We start from the raw sequence: 14,406 nt of genomic DNA on the forward strand, positions 1-14,406 counted from the left end.
AGAAAAGATGTGCAGTTCTGGGAACTCTGATGAGGAGATACTAGGGGCAATTGTGGCAGAAAATTACTCAGGTATCCTGGACAAGGATCCAGTCCCAGGTAACTCCTGGTATTCTGAGAGGACCACAGAGGGTGCGCAGAAAGTCCATGAGCCAAATGAGGCCAACACAATTTTTCTCTGAGCACTCTTTGAGAAGCAACAGGGTCCAACCCTACCAGCAGATGCAGACCTGTGTGCAACAGTGAGTGACCATCATGGAGAGATGGGAAAAGCAACAAAAAATGATGTGTCATGAGCCCTCACATGGCAGTCCTTGGGCATGTGGCCAAGGAGCACGAGACTGACGCCCATTTCCTGACAACTTGGACAAAACCAAACCCACAGGAATGACACAGGTGAACATACTTTTCTGCAGAGGATGATGCCAGCTGATGGTCTGAGCATTCTAAATGCACCCAGCATTGGTTTTGCCCAGGAAACCCTTGAATCTCTCATCCCAGCACTTAGACAAATGACTCTTCATGTAGGAAAGAACAGAGAATTACTCAGGAAATGAAAAGGCACCAGTGCAGGAAACCAGGACAGAACCCATACCATTAACTGGGATGGTGCACATTTGCCATGTACTGGTCAGAAAATTATGACTTCCACAAGAGTGCCTCTGCACCTGAGGCAGGTCAGGACTGCTATAAAAGGCAGTCCAAGTCTCTGCTCCCGCATCCACTTCTCTCACCTCCTCCTCTTCAGGAATCAGGTGAGTGGGAAGACTCTTCTCCTCCTGCTGCTGTTTCATGGCAAGCTCTTGCCTGGCTGGAGGTCTCAGCTGAGAGGGGCTACAGGAGCCCAGGGCTGGGAGCTGCTTGTGCTGGGAGAGGGCAGGGGAGAGAAGGTCTTGTGCAGACAGAGAGAGGCTGGGACTTGTCTGAGGTGGCTCCTGGGCTTTGAGCTGGGCACTGCAATGTGGGCCAGGAGGTGCCTTGGCTGCAGGGTGTTTGGGTGGTGCAGTGCTGCTTCTCACGTGTCCTCACTTTGTGCTTCTCCCTGCCCTCTGTGCCAGGTGCACCTTTCAGCCCGAGCCATGTCCTGCTGCAGGCCCTGTGACCCTTGCTGCCAGCCCGGTGGCCCCTGCCCGCTGGCCAGCAGCTGCAATGAGTGCTGTGTCAGGCAGTGCCAGAGCTCCCATGTGGCCATCCAGCCGCCTGCTGTGCTGGTGACCCTGCCTGGGCCCATCCTCAGCTCCTCCCCACAGAACACCGCCGTGGGATCCTCCACCTCTGCTGCTGTTGGCAGCATCCTCAGCTCTGGCGGAGTGCCCATCAGCTCTGGGGGCTTTGACATCTCCTGCATCACCAACTGCTATGGTGGCAGCAGGTGCCTTCCCTGCTAAAGCTGCTGGCAATGTCTTTTGGCAACAACGCTCAAGCCTTCAAAGCATGGTTTTGGGCAGGATATAGAGCTTCTGGATATTGTATTTAGAGCTTTGGACCATTGCTCCCTTGTTCTATTCTCCTCTCCTTTTCTGTCCCTCACTCCCCTAGGATGTGTAGTGTGGACCTGCCGTCCTTCCTCCCTTTGCAGAGCAGTGCAAAGAACACCACATGGGAGCTCCATCTTAGTAGCTGCTTCTGGTGCTCTCTGTGCGCCATCTCCTTTTCTTCTTTCAATTTATTAAAACTGTGTTGCATTCAAACCTTGGTCTCTCTGTGTCATCTGTTGTTTTGGGGGAACTGTTCCAGACTGCCCAAGAAAAAGGTGGAGAAATCAACGTTTGGGGCTCGCTGTAACATATTTTACTTTGTGCCCATTTCCCTTGGAGCTGATGAAGAACATCCCTGGCTATTCAGCAGCCAAAGCCCATCATGGAGACTTTGGCTCCATAGGTGTGGGAATGGGAAACAACAGGGATTGGGAACAGCCCACAACTCATCTCTTCCTATCCCTCCTTCATTGCCTGGCCTAGAGTGTGTGGGCAGCAATCCTCGGAACAAGGAGATGAGATCCAAACCTCACACAGTCCCTCAGCACTCGGCAGGGCCCAGCTGCTGCCCAGACACACAGGGCTGAGGGGACGGCACCTCCGGGCACAGCCAGCAGGGGCGCTGCTGGCTCCGGGCTGGGTGGGGTGCGTGCGATGATTCCCCCATGGCAGCAGAGGGCACTGTGGCGAGTGCTTGGGTGTCATGCAGTAGTGACGGCTCGACTGAGATGGGAAGGGATGGAAGAACGGCTTGGCTTTGCAAAGTCTGAGGGGCAGCTGATCCAGTGCCCAGATGCACTCTCTGGAGAAACCAGTGGGAATGGCAGGATCAAGTAAGAACTCCTGGGGTGGTGGACAAGATTGATCAGCAGCTCTGCAGCTGCAGCTGGAACTGCGGGATATCTCAGCAGGCTGGGCCTGCAGGGCTACAGTGCTGCAAAACACAGAACAGTGCTGAAGAAGCAGCAGGGGCCCTGCAGTGGAATCCTGACTCTAACATTGCAAGGAAAGGCGGGGTGCAGATTCTGAGCACTTGGACATATTAACATATGGTGAAAAGTCCCACTTTTAGTGAGGTAGAATGTTGACAAGGTTCCAAATCAATGCCTGCTCTTACAAGCAGAGCTCCACACACAGTAAAATAAAGTCAGCAGGAGACGGAACCCAGCAGTGGTGATGAATTCTCCCCACAGCTCTGCATTTTCTCTCCCCTACAATAGCTGAGAGACAAAGAGAGCCAGGGGCAGCAACTAAGCCCGTCATCCTTGTCGAAATGTCTCAGCATCACTGGCCTACAGGAGAAACCCTCAGAGAAGAGATGTTCATCCTGATGCCCTTCTCACTCAAGCTTGGCCACTTCTTTCACTTTCTTTAGTACCCAGTCGTTAATGTTTCCTAGCAAATTATGGGATAAAATTCCCTGAGGGAAAAGAATCAAATGAAAAGATTCTGACCCTCAACAGCCACAAAAGTGGAGGGAGCAGGATTCAGCTATGTTTTGTGGTTATATCTCACAGCAGAGCAATACCTGAATATGGGTTCCTTTGGTCCAAGAACCATTTGCTGGGGGGTCTTGGAACCCTCCTCAGTCAGCTCCCGGATGCTGAGATGTAGCGGTGCATGTGGCATTGGCCTGGACAGGAGGAGCCTGTGAACCACTCAGGTCACCAGCAACGTTCCACCAGAAGGGGATCCACTGAATGATAACAACCTGCAGAAGTGGGCAAGCTTGCCTTGGTGTTTCTCCCTCTCCATAAAAAAAAGAAAGGGACAGTGCAGGAGGCAGAAGCTGATCTCAGTTTCAGAAGCTAGTTCTCGATCTGCTTGAAGCCATGACCATTCAGCTGTAGATTCCACACAAAGTACCTTTCCTGATGGCAAAGGAAACATCTTTCTCTCTGAGATCATGAACACTCCAGGGAAGAATCCTGCTGCTCTGACCTGCACGTGCCCTCAGAAGGGTCACCCAAGCACAGAATGAGGCAAAAGTGCTCAAACAAACCTGCATGGAATAATGCAATGATCGGCATGATCCCAGAGAGTTAGCAACAGAAAGTATGTTTAGTTATGGGAACTCTGCTGAGGAGATACTGGGGAAAAGAGTGGCAGAAAATTACTCAGCTATCCTGGACAAGGAACAGGCTCCAGATAACTCTTGGTATGCCCACAGGACCCACAGAGAGTGCACAGAAAGTCCATGAGCCAAATGAGGCCAACACAATTTTTCTCTGAGCACTCTTTGAGAAGCAACAGGGTCCAACCCTCCCAGCAGATGCAGACCTGTGTGCAACAGTGAGTGACCATCATGGAGAGATGGGAAAAGCAACAGAAAATGATGTGTCATGAGCCCTCACTTGGCAGTCCTTGGGCATGTGGCCAAGGAGCACGAGACTGACGCCCATTTCCTGACAACTTGGACAAAACCAAACCCACAGGAATGACACAGGTGAACATATTTTTCTGCAGAGGATGATGCCAGCTGATGGTCTGAGCATTCTAAATGCACCCAGCATTGGTTTTGCCCAGGAAATCCTTGAATCTCTCATCCCAGCATTTAGAAAAATGGCCTTTCATGTAGGAAAGCACAGAGAATTAGCCGGGAAATGAAAAGGCACCAGTGCAGGAAACCAGGAATTAAACCCGTACTATTGACTGGGATGATGCACATTTGCCATGTACTGGTCAGAAAATTATGACTTCCACAAAGATGCCTGTGGGCCTGAGGCAGGGCAGGACTGCTATAAAAGGCAGCCCAAGGCTCTGCTCTCTCATCCACTTCTCTCACCTCCTCCTCTTCAGGAATCAGGTGAGTGGGAAGCCTCTTCTCCTCCTCCTGCTGCTGCTGCTTCAAGAGCAGCTCTTGCCTGCCTGGAGGTCTCAGCTGAGAGGGGATGCAAGAGCCCACAATTGAGCTGGGAGCTGGGAGCTACTGGGCTGGGAGCTACTTGTGCTGGGAGAGGGCAGGGGAGAGAAGGTCTTGTGCAGACAGAGAGAGGCTGGGACTTGTCTGAGGTGGCTCCTGGGCTTTGAGCTGGGCAATGCAATGTGGGCCAGGAGGTGCCTTGGCTGCAGGGTGTTTGGGTGCAGTGCTGCTTCTCTTGTGTCCTCACTTTCTGCTTCTCCCTGCCCTCTGTGCCAGGTGCACCTGTGAGCCCCAGCCATGTCCTGCTGCAAGCCCTGTGAGCCTTGCTGCCAGCCCTGTGGGCCCTGCCCGCTGGCCAGCAGCTGCAATGAGTGCTGTGTCAGGCAGTGCCAGAGCTCCCACGTGGCCATCCAGCCGCCTGCTGTGCTGGTGACCCTGCCTGGGCCCATCCTCAGCTCCTCCCCACAGAACACCGCCGTGGGATCCTCCACCTCTGCTGCTGTTGGCAGCATCCTCAGCTCTGGCGGAGTGCCCATCAGCTCTGGGGGCTTTGACATCTCCTGCATCACCAACTGCTATGGTGGCAGCAGATGCCGTCCCTGCTAAAGCTGCTGGCAATATCTTTTGGCAACAACGCCCAAGACTTCAAAGCATGATTTTGGGGAGGAAATAGAGCTTCAGAAAATTGTATTTAGAGCTTTGGACCATCGCTTCCTTGCTCTATTCTCCTCTCCTTTTCTCCCCATGGCAGTCTAGTGTGGACCTGCCGTCCTTCCTCCCTTTGCAGAGCAGTGCAAAGAACACCACATGGGAGCTCCATCTTAGTGGCTGCTCCTGGTGCTCTCTGTGAGCCATCTCCTTTTCTTCTTTAATCTCATTAAAATTGTCTTGCATTCAAGCCTTGGCCTCTGAGTTGTTTGTTTTTCTGGGGGAAACCCTCCAGTTTTCTCTGGAGAAAGATGGAGGATGCAATGTTAGGGGCTCACTGCAGTGGATCTTATTTTGTCTCCTTTTCATTTGGAGCTGAAAAAGAACATCCCTGGCTACTCAGCAGCCAATGCCATCATGGAGACTTTGGGTCCAAAGGAGTGGGAATGGAAAACAACAACACCGGGGGACAGCCCACAACTCATCTCTTCCCATCCTTCCTTCATTGCCTGGCCTAGGGCCTTTGGCCAGCCCTCCTGGGAGCAAGGAGATGAGATCCAAACCTCACACAGTCTCTCAGCACTTGGCAGGGCCCAGCTGCTGCCCAGACACGCAGGGCTGAGGGGACCGCACCTCCGGGCAAAGCCAGCAGGGGCGCTGCTGGCTCCCGGCCTGGCAGGGCGCGTGCGATGATTCCCCCATGGCAGCAGAGGGCGCTGTGGCCTGAGGTCCTAGGCCATGAGGTAATGGCGGCTTGATTGAGACGGGAAGGAATGATAAAAAGGCTTTGCTTTCCAATGACTAAGGGGTAGCCGTGATTCTGTTGCCCCAGCTGGACTCTCAGGAGTAACAAGCTGTAATGGCAGAAATGAGTGAAAATCCCAGGGTTGTACATAAGATGTAGTAGAAGCTCTGCAGCTCTAGATGGAGCTGTGGGTTGTCTCAACAGGCAGGGGGCTACAGTGCAGCAAAATCCAGAGCAGTTCCAAAAAAAGCAGCAGGGGCCCAACAGAGGCAGCCCAGCTCCAAACAGTGCAAGGAAAGGCGGGCTGGGGATTCCAGGCACCTGAACATCTTGTGAAAATTCAATCTTTTACTGAGGTAGACTGTAAACAAGGTGCCAGTGCAACAGTTGCTCTGAGGAGCAGAGCTCCAGGCACAGTAAAAAAAAAGGCAGCAAGACATGCAACACTGCAATGGGGCTGAACTCTCCCCACAGTGCTGCAGTCTCTCTGCCCTCTGAAAGCTGAGAGAGAAAGAGATCCAGGGTCTGCACCCAACCCCATTTTCCCACTCCAAATGTCTTTGCATTTCTGGCCTCCTGGAGAAACCCACAGATAAGAGAAATGCAGCCAGATTCCCTCCTCCCCTGAGCTTGGCCACTGCTTTTTTCATTGTGAAGTACCCAGTTGTTAATGTTTCCAAGCAACTTATGAGACAAAATTCCTTGAGGAAAAAGCATTAAACGAAAAGATTCTGACCCTCAACAGCTTCTAAAGGGGAGGGAGCAACACTCAGCTATGCTGTGTGGGTCAATCACACTCTCCTAAATCTCACAGTAGAGCAACACCTCAATATGGGTTCCTTTGGTCCAAGAACCATTTCCTGAGGGGTCTCACCCTGCTCAGTCAGCACCAGGATGCTGAGATGCAGAAATACATCTGCCATTGGCCTGGACAGCAGGAGCCTGTGTCACATCCTGGCCACCAGCAACATTCCACCAGAAGGGGATCCACTGAATGATAACAACCTGCAGAAGTGGGCAAGCAGCCATGGTGTTTCTCCCTCTCCATAAAACAAGAATTGGAGAGTGCAGGAGGCTGAAGCTCATTTCTCTGCCACCTTCAAGCCACAACCATTCAGTGTTAGATTCCATACAAAGTGCCTTTCCTGATGGCAAAGGAAACATCTTTCTCTCTGAGATCATGAACACTCCAGGGAAGAGCCCTTCTGCTCTGACCTGCACATACCCTCAGGAGGGTCATCCAAGCTCAGAATGATGCACGTGTGCTCAAACACTCCAGCATGGAATAATGCAATGATCTGTATGGTCACACAGAGTTAGCAAAGAGACAGGAACACACAGAAAAGATGTGCAGTTCTGGGAACTCTGATGAGGAGATACTGGGGAAAAGAGTGGCAGAAAATTACTCAGCTATCCTGGACAAGGATCAGGCTCCAGATAACTCTTGGTATTCCCACAGGACCCACAGAGAGTGCACAGAAAGACCATGAGCCAAATGAGGCCAACACAATTTTTCTCTGAGCACTCTTTGAGAAGCAACAGGGTCCAACCCTACCAGCAGATGCAGACCTGTGTGCAACAGTGAGTGACCATCATGGAGAGATGGGAAAAGCAACAGAAAATGATGTGTCATGAGCCCTCACATGGCAGTCCTTGGGCATGTGGCCAAGGAGCACGAGACTGACGCCCATTTCCTGACAACTTGGACAAAACCAAACCCACAGGAATGACACAGGTGAACATATTTTTCTGCAGAGGATGCTGCCAGCTGATGGTCTGAGCATTCTAAATGCACCCAGCATTGGTTTTGCCCAGGAAATCCTTGAATCTCTCATCCCAGCATTTAGAAAAATGGCCTTTCATGTAGGAAAGCACAGAGAATTAGCCGGGAAATGAAAAGGCACCAGTGCAGGAAACCAGGAATTAAACCCGTACAATTGACCGGGATGGTGCACATTTGCCATGTACTGGTCAGAAAATTATGACTTCCACAACGGTGCCTGTGGGCCTGAGGCAGGGCAGGACTGCTATAAAAGGCAGCCCAAGTCGCTGCTCTCTCATCCACTTCTCTCACCTCCTCCTCTTCAGGAATCAGGTGAGTGGGAAGCCTCTTCTCCTCCTCCTGCTGCTGCTGCTGCTTCAAGAGCAGCTCTTTCCTGCCTGGAGGTCTCAGCTGAGAGGGGCTACAAGAGCCCAGGGCTGAGAGCTGCTTGTGCTGGGAGAGGGCAGGGGAGAGAAGGTCTTGTGCAGGCAGAGAGAGGCTGGGACTTGTCTGAGGTGGCTCCTGGGCTTTGAGCTGGGCAATGCAATGTGGGCCAGGAGGTGCCTCGGCTGCAGGGTGTTTGGGTGCAGTGCTGCTTCTCAAGAAATGTCCTTACTTTTTTCTTCTCCCTGCCCTCTGTGCCAGGTGCACCTGTGAGCCCCAGCCATGTCCTGCTGCAGGCCCTGTGAGCCTTGCTGCCAGCCCTGTGGCCCCTGTCCGCTGGCCAGCAGCTGCAATGAGTGCTGTGTCAGGCAGTGCCAGAGCTCCCACGTTGTCATTGAACCCTCCCCTGTGCTGGTGACCCTGCCTGGCCCCATCCTCAGCTCCTTCCCCCAGAACACCGCCGTGGGATCCTCCACCTCTGCTGCTGTTGGCAGCATCCTCAGCTCTCAGGGAGTGCCCATCAGCTCTGGGGGCTTTGACATCTCCTGCATCACCAACTGCTATGGTGGCAGCAGGTGCCGTCCCTGCTAAATGTGCTGCAAACATCCTTGGGAAAGATTCTTCAAGACCTCAGAACCTGCTTCTGGCCAGGGCCTTGAGCTTTGGGATATTTTCATTACAGCTTCATGGCATTGTGGCATTTTTCTCTTCTTTTACTTTTCTCTTTCCTTCCTTTGCTCCCCATATCTTCCCAAGCCAGCCTAGTGGAGATGTGTTGTCCTCCCTTCCTCATTAGTACAGGGTGGTGGACACCCTGCAGAAACTCCTCTGCTCCTTAGTGGCAGCTCCTGATGCTCTTCTGTGAGCCATCCCCTTTTCTTTTTTTGACTCAATAAAGCTGTTTTGCATCCAAGCCTCTCCTCTGAGTTCTCTTTCTTTCCACTGAAAGTCTTCCAGTCTGTATAGGATAAACGGTGGAGAAGTAGAGGTTGGGAATTCCCACAGTTGATTTTACTTTGTGGCCTTTTGTCTTGGAGCTGAGGAAAACATACCTGGGTACTGCACAGTCAATGGCCATCAGGAACAGCCATTGGCTCCAAAGGGTAGCAGCAGTGGGTTGGTGTGTGAATTGATACATCCAAGTCACCAAACCACAGCTGAAATGCAAAGAGTAAATTTATTTCATTACCTCATTAAGTCACAGGTTCCAAGGCACTGCCAGCTGCAGAGACACATAAGAGAGGAACAGTGGCACCATTAGGGTCAGTCCAATCCTGGCAGGTCACTGCCTGTCCCAGTATCTCAAGGGGCCTCTTGTACATGCAGTTTATCACAATGCTGTGCATTTATGACCTTTGAGCTTTTTGATATCTCGCTCTCCCAGCAGGAGGCTCAAGACTGTCTGTGAGAGATGCCTCTTAAGGTTCCGTTAGCTTTTATATTATCTCTCAAAAGAGACAGGATATAATCAGCAGTAAATATGTGAAGCTTCCCACATGGATGTTCTCAGCCTCCCCACCTACAAGGTCACTTTGTGCAAATCTATCACCCTGCTCTCCAAGTCTTTCAGTTTCAACCTTTTCCTCCCAACAGCTGGGAAACAGCAATGTGTGGAAACAGCCCACAACCTCATCCCTTCCTTCTCCTCCCCTCCATTACCCAGTCTAGGGTCCACGGCCTGCACACAGCAGCACAGGCAGATGAGGATCACATCTCAATCTCATAGGGGCCCTCAGCTCATGCAGTGCCCATCTCTGTCCTAAGATGCAGTGCTGAGATGTTTCAGAAGTTAGAATTGGAATCAGCCATACTCAGGATATGCTGTGGTAAATGACTTTAGGCTGAGTTTGTGTAGAAGACTTAGGGCTTCACTGTTATTTCGCATTTCTGCCATGTATGGATAGATGTAATCTGTGCATCAATGCCTTCCCAATGGAAGCCTTTGACCAAACCCGTGCCCAAGGGGGGACTGCAAGACAGACAAAGGAAGATGGACCCTGGTGAAGACAGGGCTGCCAAGGACAGCCCGCAGATCACAGAGTTGTCAAAGGGTTTAGGTTAGACAATCTTGTCCCACCCACTGCCATGGGCAGGGACACCTTCCACCAAGCTGCTCAAAGCTCCGCTGTAAAATTGGGAAATAAACTCTCCAACCAATTTCAGAAAGCTACGTCAGAAAGCTGACGTTACTTTATTAGAGAGCTGGATGCATGGGGATGTCTCCCCTAAGCATGCCCACTAACCTAATAGATCAAGTTGCATTCCAAAAACTAATACATATTCATCACTTTTTGAATACATGCACATAGGTTAAATATTTCCATCAATTTGTTTGGATATGGTTACAGATTTTCTGATGAATCTTTTTTCTTTTTGAGAGTATCCCAAATATGTGGTCAGGTCATAAAGTACTACTCCATCATTCTTCACTCTGACACACAAACCTTGTACTCAAAACTAGGATATTGGCCAATCCATATTAATCACTGATACAAGTAAATGAGGAAGCATTAGGCCACATAAATCTCTGGTATTTGTACTAAGCACTGCCTGCTACGAAACTAAGCATCAACCATGAATATAGGGATCATACACTCAGTGTTAAGGTCAAAAGAATTTTCCAGCATCTTCTCCACTGCTGCAAAAACTTCTTGAAGAAATAGAACTTATTCCATAGCATCCCCAGCTTCTCTATCTTTTTCACTGAGCAGACTGGAAGTGTTGCCACAGAATACAGGACGACTTGGAGGTCCAGGTTTGGATGCACAACATTAATGAATCTAAGGAAGAAGAGAAGGTGGCTCAGAGAAGGAACCAGGAGCAGCCACTAAGATGCAGTGGAGCTCCTGCAGGGTGTCCATCTGACTCTCATGCTGAGGGAGAGAGGGCAACACATCCCCACTACACCTGCCTGTGGACACATAGAGAGCAGGAGGTAAGAAGGAGCAGAGTAGAAGAGAGAAAGAACACCAAAAGATCTGTCACGTCCCCTCACGTTGCAGTTATTAAGCATATGAGCAAGAAGCACAACAGTGGTGCCCATTTCCTGACAACTTAGCCATAAACAATCCAATCAGAAATGACCCAAGTGAACATCACCTGACCACAAGGGATGCCACCAGCCCTTGATCAGAATGTTCTGCCTGTACTGACATTTTCTGCCCTGGAAATCACTGACCATCTCAGCACAGCAATTACAGAGAGAGACCTTCATATAGGAAGCCATTTGACAGAAGCCAGGAAATGAAAAGGCAGCAATGCAGGAAATAAGTACACAGCCCCATTATTAGCTTGGATGGTTAGCATTTGACATGAGCTGGTCAGAAAATAACCACTTCCACAAAGGAGCCTGTGGGCCTGAGGCAGGGCAGGACTGCTATAAAAGGCAGCCCAAGTCTCTGCTCTCTCATCCACTTCTCTCACCTCCTTCCCCTCCTCAGGAATCAGGTGAGTGCAAAGCCTCTTCTCCTGCAGCTGCTGCTGCTGCTTCAAGAGCAGCTCTTGCCTGGCTGGAGGTCTCAGCTGAGAGGGGCTACAAGAGCCCAGGGCTGGGAGCTGCTTGTGCTGGGAGAGGGCAGGGGAGAGAAGGTCTTGTGCAGACAGAGAGAGGCTGGGACTTGGCTGAGGCGGCTCCTGGGCTTTGAGCTGGGCACTGCAATGTGGGCCAGGAGGTGCCTGGGCTGCAGGGTGTTTGGGTGGTAGTGTTGGTTCTCCTTTGTCCTCACATTCTGCTTCTCCCCTCCTTCCATCCTAGGTGCACCTGTGAGCCCGAGCCATGTCCTGCTGCCCGCCCTGCAACCCCTGTGGCCAGTCCTGTGGCCCCTGCCCGCTGGCCAGCAGCTGCAATGAGTGCTGTGTCCAGCAGTGCCAGAGCTCCCATGTGGCCATCCAGCCGCCTGCTGTGCTGGTGACCCTGCCTGGGCCCATCCTCAGCTCCTTCCCCCAGAACACCGCCGTGGGATCCTCCACCTCTGCTGCTGTTGGCAGCATCCTCAGCTCTCAGGGAGTGCCCATCAGCTCTGGGGGCTTTGACCTCTCCTGCATCACCAACTGCTATGGTGGCAGCAGGTGCCGTCCCTGCTAAATCTGCTGGCAATCTCCTCGGGCAAGGACCTCCATGACCTCAGGACCTCATTCTGGGCAGAAGATAGAGTTTTGGGACATTGTACTTCAAGTTTCAAGCTGCTGTCCCCTTCTTCTCCTCTCTCCTCTTCATCTCTTTCTTTTGCTATCTGTGTCTCCCCAGACCAACATGGGAGAACTTGTTGCCCTTTCTCTTCCTCCCTCTTTAGAGTGGGCAGATGGACAACCTGCAGGAACTCTACTGCATCCTATTGATCTTCCACATGCTCTCTCTGAGGCACCTCCTTTTCTTCTTTGGACTTAATAAAGTTGTTTTGCAACCAAGCCATGGCCTCCAAATCCTCCTTCTTTCCATGACAACTCTTACAGTCAACTCTAGGAAAAAGATGGAGAAAGCAAGGGACTCCCTGCAGTGAATTTTACTTCATGCCTTTTCTTTTGGATCTGTCAAAATCTTCCTTGGCTACCCCACAGAGAATGGCCTTCAGGGAAACCCTGGCTTTGAAGGCTCGCAGCAATAGAGATGGGAAACAAAGTTCTGGGGACAGCCCACAAGCTCACCTCTGCCTTCTCCTCCCTTCCATCATACGGTCTACAGGTCTGTGGTCAGCACAGATGGTCAAAGACAGATGAGATAAGCAACCCATACACTTCTTCATCACCTGGCAAGGCCTGGCTGCCCTCCAGACGTGCAAGGCTGAGGTGAATCACAAGCTGATATCAATATCTGCCATATTCAGGCTACGCAGTCGCAGTCCCTGTTCCTGTGAACCGAAGACCCCATGGGCTATGGCCTGGATTGGCTCTTGGTCTTGCTTTGGGAAAGGCTTCTTCATTTTTGGTTTCTCTTTTTGTTTTTGTTCCATTGTCTCAGTGAGACTACAGGTAGCAGTTTTGAGCTGTCTGGAGGTGAACCACACAGGTACTGCCTGTCACCGCAGGCAGCCACACTACAGCAAGCGGGTCAAGATGGATTAGCCCCCACTCCAGGAAAGAAGAATGTGGAAACAGAGACTCTTTCTCTTTCATGGCACATTTTTCTTTTCTTCACCTTCTTTTCTCTTTTTCTTCACCTTGTGTTGAAGCTGGGATCTTGGCTTTGAAGGCGGTTACTTTGGATTTACCAACTTGAGCCACTTGTAAAGACTGCATTTCACAATTAGCAACTTTTTTGAAATGAACTTCAAAAACTCTGCCAGCAGTGAAAAAGCGAGCAAGTTCCTGGGGTCAGACCACCCTATGCTGCTGTGGACAGACCTGTCCTTTCCCATCCACCACAGGCAGAGTGCAGAGCACAGCAGCAGCACCAGGGGTGCCCCATGAATGGCAGGAGGAGGCGGCAGCAGTGCAGACCCCACGTGAGCTGGCAAGTCTTCATCAGCCACTAGAACTCGTCTACAGGTTCTTGCCCTTCCGGGTAGGATTTACCATTATCTTGTCCCTTTTCTCCCAGGACCACATGGTCACCTGCCATCTTGGAAGGAAAGGGTGTGATGCCATCTTCCCCTTGTCCCTCAAGCCATGCAGACACCTTGGGAAGGATATTTCTGGAATTTCATGTCTCTCTTGGTTCTCATGGGTTTTTTGAGGTTCAGCAATTTTGTATCTAGCCATAATTTACCGTTATTTAGTAAACTGCTATTTTTTTCATTTATATCTACTCATATTTTGTTCTTTATTGGTGGAAAGGGGTTGGTTGGAATTAAGGGAAGATTACTTATTTTAGATTGCCTAGCTCTTTAAATTATCTTAAACCAAGACAATCCCCATCAGTGAAATTTTAAAAACCTTCTCTGTTCCGTTTTCTTTGGGACAATTACAAATTTTCCCTTGTAACTCAAGCAGTTCTGTTGCAGAGATAATATGACTGTGAACTCTCCCTCCTGATAAATGAATTTTGTCTTTACAAGTGGGCAGAGCTTGGGATGAAAGGAAGTGGAGGATTGGCTTTGCTGACTCAAACCTCTTGACTGGAGAGTGGAGTGAAGTGATACCAGGCTCAGGGAGTCCTGCCTCCCTCTTTGCCTCCTCTATTTTTACAGGTGGGTGGAGTTAAGGGTGCAGGGAGGGTTTGGTTTTGCTGCATTAAACTCACAAGGGCTAAGGACTGTGACATCATGTTTAAGGAGGTCCACCTTTTCCTCAGGGCTGAAAAACTCTAATTAATTCTTCACACCTTCCCCAACAGTGTTAATTTGCAAGTCCAAAGCTCTTTGGCTTTGGACAAGTTTGTTTAACTGGTTTTTCAGGTTTTGGGCTAGCTTCTTCTGGGCATTCCATTCTCAGTCTGCCCTGAGGTGGGCTATTGTTTCAGCCCCCAAGGCTATTTGCAACTCAATCAGATCTTTCTGTTGCTGCTCCACAACATATTTCTCTTTGAGTTCAACCTCCACTGGTATGGATACCAGGTCTTCTCCTTTGCTGGGGTTCCCTCTCCCATCTTT

At 50.6% G+C, this 14,406-nt stretch overlaps 4 pseudogenes; all 4 read left to right on the plus strand.

Moving 5' to 3' along the window:
- Positions 1–621: 621 nt before the first annotated feature.
- Positions 622–1,387, plus strand: LOC136567403 (feather keratin Cos1-2-like; annotated as a pseudogene).
- Positions 1,388–4,150: 2,763 nt separating this feature from the next.
- LOC136567362 (feather keratin Cos1-2-like) lies at positions 4,151–4,946 on the plus strand (annotated as a pseudogene).
- A 2,749-nt stretch (positions 4,947–7,695) lies between these two features.
- Positions 7,696–8,470, plus strand: LOC136567302 (feather keratin Cos1-2-like; annotated as a pseudogene).
- Positions 8,471–11,190: 2,720 nt separating this feature from the next.
- On the plus strand, positions 11,191–11,963 carry LOC136567369 (feather keratin Cos1-2-like; annotated as a pseudogene).
- The last annotated feature ends 2,443 nt before the right edge of the window (positions 11,964–14,406 follow it).

The sequence above is a fragment of the Molothrus aeneus genome, chromosome 28 (assembly GCF_037042795.1).
Source record: "Molothrus aeneus isolate 106 chromosome 28, BPBGC_Maene_1.0, whole genome shotgun sequence".
NCBI classification, from domain to species: Eukaryota; Metazoa; Chordata; class Aves; order Passeriformes; family Icteridae; genus Molothrus; species Molothrus aeneus.